Source organism: Coregonus clupeaformis, unplaced genomic scaffold, assembly GCF_020615455.1.
Source record: "Coregonus clupeaformis isolate EN_2021a unplaced genomic scaffold, ASM2061545v1 scaf0537, whole genome shotgun sequence".
Taxonomy (NCBI): domain Eukaryota; kingdom Metazoa; phylum Chordata; class Actinopteri; order Salmoniformes; family Salmonidae; genus Coregonus; species Coregonus clupeaformis.
Window position 1 is genome coordinate 172,501 of NW_025533992.1, and position 12,598 is coordinate 185,098.

Genomic DNA, 12,598 nt, shown 5'->3' on the forward strand with positions numbered 1-12,598 from the left:
AACACGATGATGCATTCTAACCAGGTATAACAACACTGTGATGCATTCTAACCAGGTATAACAACCCAATGATGCATTATAACCAGGTATAACAAAACTATGATGTATTATAACCAGGTATAACAACCCTATGATGTATTATAACCAGGTATAACAACACTATGATGTATTATAACCAGGTATAACAACACTGTGATGTATTCTAATCAGGTATAACAACACGATGATGTATTCTAACCAGGTATAACAACACTATGATGCATTATAACCAGGTATAACAACCCGATGATGCATTATAACCAGGTATAACAACACTATGATGTATTATAACCAGGTATAACAACACAATGATGCATTTTAGCCAGGTATAACAACACAATGATGCATTATAACCAGGTATAACAACACGATGATGCAATATAACCAGGTATAACAACACTATGATGCATTCTAACCAGGTATAACAACACAATTATGTATTATAACCAGGTATAACAACACGATGATGCAATATAACCAGGTATAACAACACGATGATGCATTCTAACCAGGTATAACAACACTATGATGCATTAAAACCAGGTATAACAACACGATGATGCAATATAACCAGGTATAACAACACAATGATGCATTCTAACCAGGTATAACAACACTATGATGCATTCTAACCAGGTATAACAACACTGTGATGTATTCTAATCAGGTATAACAACACGATGATGTATTCTAACCAGGTATAACAACACTATGATGCATTATAACCAGGTATAACAACCCGATGATGCATTATAACCAGGTATAACAACACTATGATGTATTATAACCAGGTATAACAACACGATGATGCATTATAACCAGGTATAACAACACGATGATGCATTATAACCAGGTATAACAACACTATGATGTATTATAACCAGGTATAACAACACTATGATGCATTATAAGCAGGTATAACAACACTTTGATGCATTTTAGCCAGGTATAACAACACAATGATGCATAATAATCAGGTATAACAAAACTATTATGCAGTATAACCAGGTATAACACTATGATGCATTATAACCAGGTATAACAACATGATTATGTATTATAACCAGGTATAAAAACACTATGATGCCTTATAATCAGGTATAACAACATGATTATGTATTATAACCAGGTATAAAAACACGATGATGCATTCTAACCAGGTATAACAACACTGTGATGCATTCTAACCAGGTATAACAACCCAATGATGCATTATAACCAGGTATAACAAAACTATGATGTATTATAACCAGGTATAACAACCCTATGATGTATTATAACCAGGTATAACAACACTATGATGTATTATAACCAGGTATAACAACACTATGATGTATTATAACCAGGTATAACAACACTATGATGCATTATAACCAGGTATAACAACACTATGATGCATTATAACAACACGGTGATGTATTATAACCAGGTATAACAACACGATGATGCATTATAACCAGGTATAACAACACTGTGATGTATTATAACCAGGTATAACAACACTATGATGCATTATAAGCAGGTATAACAACACTTTGATGCATTTTAGCCAGGTATAACAACACAATGATGCATAATAATCAGGTATAACAAAACTATTATGCATTATAACCAGGTATAATACTATGATGCATTATAACCAGGTATAACAACATGATTATGTATTATAACCAGGTATAAAAACACTATGATCTTTTATAATCAGGTATAACAACATGATTATGTAATATAACCATGTAAAAAAACACGATGATGCATTCTAACAAGGTATAACAACACTGTGATGCATTCTAACCAGGTATAACAACCCGATGATGCATTATAACCAGGTATAACAACACTATGATGTATTATAAACAGGTATAACAACCCTATGATGTATTATAACCAGGTATAACAACACGATGATGCATTATAACCAGGTATAACAACACTATGATGCATTCTAACAAGGTATAACAACACGATGATGTATTCTAACCACGTAAAACAACACGATGATGCATTATAACCAGGTATAACAACACGATGATGTATTATAACCAGGTATAACAACACTATGATGCATTATAACCAGGTATAAAAACACTATGATGCATTATAACAACACTATGATGCATTATAATCAGGTATAACAACACGATGATGCATTATAACCAGGTATAACAACACTATGATGCATTATAACCAGGATTAACAACACTATGATGCATTCTAACCAGGTATAACAAAACGATTATGTATTAAAACCAGGTATAACAACACAATGATGCATTATAACCAGGTATAACAACACTGTGATGTATTCTAATCAGGTATAACAACACGATGATGTATTCTAACCAGGTATAACAACACTATGATGCATTATAACCAGGTATAACAACCCGATGATGCATTATAACCAGGTATAACAACACTATGATGTATTATAACCAGGTATAACAACACGATGATGCATTTTAGCCAGGTATAACAACACAATGATGCATTATAACCAGGTATAACAACACGATGATGCAATATAACCAGGAATAACAACACTATAATGCATTCTAACCAGGTATAACAACACGATAATGTATTATAACCAGGTATAACAACACGATGATGCAATATAACCAGGTATAACAACACGATGATGCATTCTAACCAGGTATAACAACACTATGATGCATTAAAACCAGGTATAACAACACGATGATGCAATATAACCAGGTATAACAACACGATGATGCATTCTAACCAGGTATAACAACACTATGATGCATTCTAACCAGGTATAACAACACTGTGATGTATTCTAATCAGGTATAACAACACAATGATGTATTCTAACCAGGTATAACAACACTATGATGCATTATAACCAGGTATAACAACCCGATGATGCATTATAACCAGGTATAACAACACTATGATGTATTATAACCAGGTATAACAACACGATGATGCATTATAACCAGGTATAACAACACGATGATGCATTATAACCAGGTATAACAACACTATGATGTATTATAACCAGGTATAACAACACTATGATGCATTATAAGCAGGTATAACAACACTTTGATGCATTTTAGCCAGGTATAACAACACAATGATGCATAATAATCAGGTATAACAAAACTATTATGCAGTATAACCAGGTATAACACTATGATGCATTATAACCAGGTATAACAACATGATTATGTATTATAACCAGGTATAAAAACACTATGATGCCTTATAATCAGGTATAACAACATGATTATGTATTATAACCAGGTATAAAAACACGATGATGCATTCTAACCAGGTATAACAACACTGTGATGCATTCTAACCAGGTATAACAACCCAATGATGCATTATAACCAGGTATAACAACACTATGATGTATTATAACCAGGTATAACAACCCTATGATGTATTATAACCAGGTATAACAACACTATGATGTATTATAACCAGGTATAACAACACTATGATGTATTATAACCAGGTATAACAACACTATGATGCATTATAACCAGGTATAACAACACTATGATGCATTATAACAACACGGTGATGTATTATAACCAGGTATAACAACACGATGATGCATTATAACCAGGTATAACAACACTATGATGTATTATAACCAGGTATAACAACACTATGATGCATTATAAGCAGGTATAACAACACTTTGATGCATTTTAGCCAGGTATAACAACACAATGATGCATAATAATCAGGTATAACAAAACTATTATGCATTATAACCAGGTATAACACTATGATGCATTATAACCAGGTATAACAACATGATTATGTATTATAACCAGGTATAAAAACACTATGATCTTTTATAATCAGGTATAACAACATGATTATGTAATATAACCATGTAAAAAAAACACGATGATGCATTCTAACAAGGTATAACAACACTGTGATGCATTCTAACCAGGTATAACAACCCGATGATGCATTATAACCAGGTATAACAACACTATGATGTATTATAAACAGGTATAACAACCCTATGATGTATTATAACCAGGTATAACAACACGATGATATATTATAACCAGGTATAACAACACTATGATGCATTCTAACCAGGTATAACAAAACTACGATGCATTCTAACAAGGTATAACAACACGATGATGTATTCTAAACACGTAAAACAACACGATGATGCATTATAACCAGGTATAACAACACGATGATGTATTATAGCCAGGTATAACAACACTATGATGCATTATAACCAGATATAAAAACACTATGATGCATTATAACAACACTATGATGCATTATAATCAGGTATAACAACACGATGATGCATTATAACCAGGTATAACAACACTATGATGCATTATAACCAGGTATAACAACACCATGATGCATTATAACCAGGATTAACAACACTATGATGCATTCTAACCAGGTATAAAAACACTATGATGCATTATAACAACACTATGATGCATTATAATCAGGTATAACAACACGATGATGCATTATAACCAGGTATAACAACACTATGATGCATTATAACCAGGTATAACAACACCATGATGCATTATAACCAGGATTAACAACACTATGATGCATTCTAACCAGGTATAAAAACACTATGATGCATTATAACAACACTATGATGCATTATAATCAGGTATAACAACACGATGATGCATTATAAGCAGGTATAACAACACTTTGATGCATTTTAGCCAGGTATAACAACACAATTATGCATAATAATCAGGTATAACAAAACTATTATGCAGTATAACCAGGTATAACACTATGATGCATTATAACCAGGTATAACAACATGATTATGTATTATAAAAAGGTATAAAAACACTATGATGCATTATAATCAGGTATAACAACATGATTATGTATTATAACCAGGTATAAAAACACGATGATGCATTCTAACCAGGTATAACAACACTGTGATGCATTCTAACCAGGTATAACAACCCGATGATGCATTATAACCAGGTATAACAACACTATGATGTATTATAACCAGGTATAACAACCCTATGATGTATTATAACCAGGTATAAGAACACTATGATGCATTATAACCAGGTATAACAACACTATGATGCATTATAACAACACAATGATGTATTATAACCAGGTATAACAACACGATGATGCATTATAACCAGGTATTACAACACTATGATGTATTATAACCAGGTATAACAACACTATGATGCATTATAAGCAGGTATAACAACACTTTGATGCATTTTAGCCAGGTATAACAAAAACAATGATGCATAATAATCAGGTATAACAAAACTATTATGCATTATAACCAGGTATAACACTATGATGCATTATAACCAGGTATAACAACATGATTATGTATTATAACCAGGTATAAAACACTATGATTTTTTATAATCAGGTATAACAACATGATTATGTATTATAACCAGGTATAAAAACACGATGATGCATTCTAACCAGGTATAACAACACTATGATGCATTCTAACCAGGTATAACACCCCGATGATGCATTATAACCAGGTATAACAACACTATGATGTATTATAACCAGGTATAACAACCCTATGATGTATTATAACCAGGTATAACAACACTATGATGTATTATAACAAGGTATAACAACACAATGATGCATTCTAACCAGGTAGAACAACACTATGATGCATTCTAACCAGGTATAACAACACAATGATGCATTATAACCAAGTATAACAACACTATGATGTATTAAAACCAGGTATAACAACACTATGATGCATTATAAGCAGGTATAACAACACTATGATGCATTTTAGCCAGGTATAACACTATGATGCATTATAACCAGGTATAACAACATGATTATGTATTATAACCAGGTATAAAAACACTATGATGCATTATAACCAGGTATAACAACACTATGATGCATTCTAACCAGGTATAACAACACAATGATGTATTATAACAACACGATGATGTATTATAACCAGGTATAACAACACTGTGGTACATTCTAACCAGGTATAACAACACTATAAAAAAATTCTAACCAGGTATAACACTATGATGCATTATAACCAGGTATAACAACACTATGATGTATTATAACAACACTATTATGCATTATAACCAGGTGTAACAACACCATGATACATTCTAACCAGGTATAACAACACTGATGTATTATAACCAGGTATAACAAAACGATTATGCATTCTAACCAGGTATAACAACACGATGATGCATTCTAACCAGGTATAACAACACGATGATGTATTCTAACCAGGTATAACAACACGATGATGCATTATAACCAGGTATAACAACACGATGATGTATTATAACCAGGTATAACAACACTATGATGCATTATAACCAGGTATAACAACACTATGATGCATTATAAGCAGGTATAAAAACACTATGATGCATTCTAACCAGGTATAACAACACTATGATGCATTCTAACCAGGTATAACAACACGATGATGTATTCTAACCAGGTATAACAACACGATGATGTATTCTAACCAGGTATAACAACACGATGATGTATTATAACCAGGTATAAGAACACTATGATGCATTATAACCAGGTATAACAACACTATGATGCATTATAACAACACGATGATGTATTATAACCAGGTATAACAACACGATGATGCATTATAACCAGGTATTACAACACTATGATGTATTATAACCAGGTATAACAACACTATGATGCATTATAAGCAGGTATAACAACACTTTGATGCATTTTAGCCAGGTATAACAAAAACAATGATGCATAATAATCAGGTATAACAAAACTATTATGCATTATAACCAGGTATAACACTATGATGCATTATAACCAGGTATAACAACATGATTATGTATTATAACCAGGTATAAAACACTATGATTTTTTATAATCAGGTATAACAACATGATTATGTATTATAAGCAGGTATAACAACACTTTGATGCATTTTAGCCAGGTATAACAACACAATGATGCATAATAATCAGGTATAACAAAACTATTATGCAGTATAACCAGGTATAACACTATGATGCATTATAACCAGGTATAACAACATGATTATGTATTATAAAAAGGTATTAAAACACTATGATGCATTATAATCAGGTATAACAACATGATTATGTATTATAACCAGGTATAAAAACACGATGATGCATTCTAACCAGGTATAACAACACTGTGATGCATTCTAACCAGGTATAACAACCCGATGATGCATTATAACCAGGTATAACAACACTGTGATGCATTCTAACCAGGTATAACAACCCGATGATGCATTATAACCAGGTATAACAACACTATGATGTATTATAACCAGGTATAACAACCCTATGATGTATTATAACCAGGTATAAGAACACTATGATGCATTATAACCAGGTATAACAACACTATGATGCATTATAACAACACGATGATGTATTATAACCAGGTATAACAACACGATGATGCATTATAACCAGGTATTACAACACTATGATGTATTATAACCAGGTATAACAACACTATGATGCATTATAAGCAGGTATAACAACACTTTGATGCATTTTAGCCAGGTATAACAAAAACAATGATGCATAATAATCAGGTATAACAAAACTATTATGCATTATAACCAGGTATAACAACATGATTATGTATTATAACCAGGTATAAAACACTATGATTTTTATAATCAGGTATAACAACATGATTATGTATTATAACCAGGTATAAAAACACGATGATGCATTCTAACCAGGTATAACAACACTATGATGCATTCTAACCAGGTATAACACCCCGATGATGCATTATAACCAGGTATAACAACACTATGATGTATTATAACCAGGTATAACAACCCTATGATGTATTATAACCAGGTATAACAACACTATGATGTATTATAACAAGGTATAACAACACAATGATGCATTCTAACCAGGTAGAACAACACTATGATGCATTCTAACCAGGTATAACAACACAATGATGCATTATAACCAAGTATAACAACACTATGATGTATTAAAACCAGGTATAACAACACTATGATGCATTATAAGCAGGTATAACAACACTATGATGCATTTTAGCCAGGTATAACACTATGATGCATTATAACCAGTTATAACAACATGATTATGTATTATAACCAGGTATAAAAACACTATGATGCATTATAACCAGGTATAACAACACTATGATGCATTCTAACCAGGTATAACAACACAATGATGTATTATAACAACACGATGATGTATTATAACCAGGTATAACAACACTGTGGTACATTCTAACCAGGTATAACAACACTATGATACATTCTAACCAGGTATAACACTATGATGCATTATTACCAGGTATAACAACACTATGATGTATTATAACAACACTATTATGCATTCTAACCAGGTATAACAACACTATGATGCATTATAACCAGGTATAACAACACTATGATGCATTATAAGCAGGTATAAAAACACTATGATGCATTCTAACCAGGTATAACAACACTATGATGCATTCTAACCAGGTATAACAACACGATGATGTATTCTAACCAGGTATAACAACACGATGATGTATTCTAACCAGGTATAACAACACGATGATGTATTATAACCAGGTATAAGAACACTATGATGCATTATAACCAGGTATAACAACACTATGATGCATTATAACAACACGATGATGTATTATAACCAGGTATAACAACACGATGATGCATTATAACCAGGTATTACAACACTATGATGTATTATAACCAGGTATAACAACACTATGATGCATTATAAGCAGGTATAACAACACTTTGATGCATTTTAGCCAGGTATAACAAAAACAATGATGCATAATAATCAGGTATAACAAAACTATTATGCATTATAACCAGGTATAACACTATGATGCATTATAACCAGGTATAACAACATGATTATGTATTATAACCAGGTATAAAAACACGATGATGCATTCTAACCAGGTATAACAACACTATGATGCATTCTAACCAGGTATAACACCCGATGATGCATTATAACCAGGTATAACAACACTATGATGTATTATAACCAGGTATAACAACCCTATGATGTACTATAACCAGGTATAACAACACTATGATGTATTATAACAAGGTATAACAACACAATGATGCATTCTAACCAGGTAGAACAACACTATGATGCATTCTAACCAGGTATAACAACACAATGATGCATTATAACCAAGTATAACAACACTATGATGTATTAAAACCAGGTATAACAACACTATGATGCATTATAAGCAGGTATAACACTATGAAACCCCTACCTGTCCCAGACCTGCTGTTTTCAACTCTAAATGATCGGCTATGAAAAGCCAACTGAGAGACCTGAGCCCTAGGACCATACGTCGGGACTACCGGCCGTGGTGACTCCTTGCTGTCCCCAGTCCGCCTGGCCTTGCTGCTATTCCAGTTTAAACTGTTCTGCCTGCGGTTATGGAACCCCTACCTGTCCCAGACCTGCTGTTTTAAACTCTAATGATCGGCTATGAAAAGCCAACTGAGATTTATTCCTGATTATTATTTGACCATGCTTGTCACTTATGAACATTTTTGAACATCTTGGCATGGTTCTGTTATAATCTCCACCCGGCACAGCCAGAAGAGGACTGGCCACCCCTCATAGCCTGGTTCCTCTCTAGGTTTCTTCCTAGGTTTTGCCTTTCTAGGGAGTTTTTCCTAGCCACCGTGCTTCTACACCTGCATTACTAGCTGTTTGGGGTTTTAGGCTGGGTTTCTGTACAGCACTTCGAGATATTAGCTGATGTAAGAAGGGCTATATAAAATAAAATTGATTGATTGATTGATTGATTGGTATAACAACACTATGATGCATTTTTAGCCAGGTATAACACTATGATGCATTATAACCAGGTATAACAACATGATTATGTATTATAACCAGGTATAAAAACACTATGATGCATTATAACCAGGTATAACAACACTATGATGCATTCTAACCAGGTATAACAACACAATGATGTATTATAACAACACGATGATGCATTATAACCAGGTATAACAACACTGTGGTACATTCTAACCAGGTATAACAACACTATGATACATTCTAACCAGGTATAACACTATGATGCATTATAACCAGGTATAACAACATGATTATGTATTATAACCAGGTATAAAAACACTATGATCTTTTATAATCAGGTATAACAACATGATTATGTAATATAACCATGTAAAAAAACACGATGATGCATTCTAACAAGGTATAACAACACTGTGATGCATTCTAACCAGGTATAACAACCCGATGATGCATTATAACCAGGTATAACAACACTATGATGTATTATAAACAGGTATAACAACCCTATGATGTATTATAACCAGGTATAACAACACGATGATGCATTATAACCAGGTATAACAACACTATGATGCATTCTAACCAGGTATAACAAAACTATGATGCATTCTAACAAGGTATAACAACACGATGATGTATTCTAAACACGTAAAACAACACGATGATGCATTATAACCAGGTATAACAACACGATGATGTATTATAGCCAGGTATAACAACACTATGATGCATTATAACCAGGTATAAAAACACTATGATGCATTATAACAACACTATGATGCATTATAATCAGGTATAACAACACGATGATGCATTATAACCAGGTATAACAACACTATGATGCATTATAACCAGGTATAACAACACCATGATGCATTATAACCAGGATTAACAACACTATGATGCATTCTAACCAGGTATAACAACACGATTATGTATTAAATCCAGGTATAACAACACAATGATGCATTATAACCAGGTATAACAACACTATGATGTATTATAACCAGGTATAACAACACTATGATGCATTATAAGCAGGTATAACAACACTTTGATGCATTTTAGCCAGGTATAACAACACAATGATGCATAATAATCAGGTATAAAAAAACTATTATGCAGTATAACCAGGTATAACACTATGATGCATTATAACCAGGTATAACAACACTATGATGCATTATAACCAGGTATAACAACACTATGATGCATTATAACCAGGTATAACAACACCATGATGCATTATAACCAGGATTAACAACACTATGATGCATTCTAACCAGGTATAACAACACGATTATGTATTAAAACCAGGTATAACAACACAATGATGCATTATAACCAGGTATAACAACACTATGATGTATTATAACCAGGTATAACAACACTATGATGCATTATAAGCAGGTATAACAACACTTTGATGCATTTTAGCCAGGTATAACAACACAATGATGCATAATAATCAGGTATAACAAAACTATTATGCAGTATAACCAGGTATAACACTATGATGCATTATAACCAGGTATAACAACATGATTATGTATTATAAAAAGGTATAAAAACACTATGATGCATTATAATCAGGTATAACAACATGATTATGTATTATAACCAGGTATAAAAACACGATGATGCATTCTAACCAGGTATAACAACACTGTGATGCATTCTAACCAGGTATAACAACCCGATGATGCATTATAACCAGGTATAACAACACTATGATGTATTATAACCAGGTATAACAACCCTATGATGTATTATAACCAGGTATAAGAACACTATGATGCATTATAACCAGGTATAACAACACTATGATGCATTATAACAACATGATGATGTATTATAACCAGGTATAACAACACGATGATGCATTATAACCAGGTATTACAACACTATGATGTATTATAACCAGGTATAACAACATTATGATGCATTATAAGCAGGTATAACAACACTTTGATGCATTTTATCCAGGTATAACAAAAACAATGATGCATAATAATCAGGTATAACAAAACTATTATGCATTATAACCAGGTATAACACTATGATGCATTATAACCAGGTATAACAACATGATTATGTATTATAACCAGGTATAAAACACTATGATTTTTTATAATCAGGTATAACAACATGATTATGTATTATAACCAGGTATAAAAACACGATGATGCATTCTAACCAGGTATAACAACACTATGATGCATTCTAACCAGGTATAACTGTTAGATTTGGTGGGGACTCAGGCGCAGAGACGGACACACGGACAACGAGGGTGAATATGATGTTGTTTTATTCAGGGGGTTTTGGCAGAGAGGAGTAGTGCAGGGTGGAGCAGCTACAGACCGGGGTAGGAGCTGCGTGGTGAGGAGAGCCAGTAGCACCGAGAGCTGGATGCCGAGGATAACAGACAACTGGTGAGCGGGTTGCGGCGTGGGAGTGGCAGGCAGGCAGGCAGCAGGAATCGACGGGATCTGGTCGAAGAAGAAAACAGGTTACCAACTTGGCAGAAACAACTATAAAGCTAAGAGAGTAACAACTAAACTGAGACTCCTGTACGGAGCCAAGTTACCACAGGTGGTGAAGGAACGAACTGGCGCTGGAGAGGTGTCCAGCCCGGGTAGATAACTGCT

At 33.1% G+C, this 12,598-nt stretch overlaps 1 long non-coding RNA gene and 1 pseudogene across 1 annotated transcript; one reads left to right on the forward strand and one right to left on the reverse strand.

Moving 5' to 3' along the window:
- The window catches only part of LOC123485028, a 207,751-nt pseudogene that overhangs the window by 172,286 nt on the left and 22,867 nt on the right, over positions 1-12,598 (forward strand).
- LOC123485029 lies at positions 12,241-12,570 on the reverse strand. The gene is made up of 2 exons (XR_006658824.1): positions 12,538-12,570; positions 12,241-12,439 (listed from the first exon to the last, which is right to left on the reverse strand). It is a non-coding gene; the product is annotated as an uncharacterized LOC123485029 (long non-coding RNA).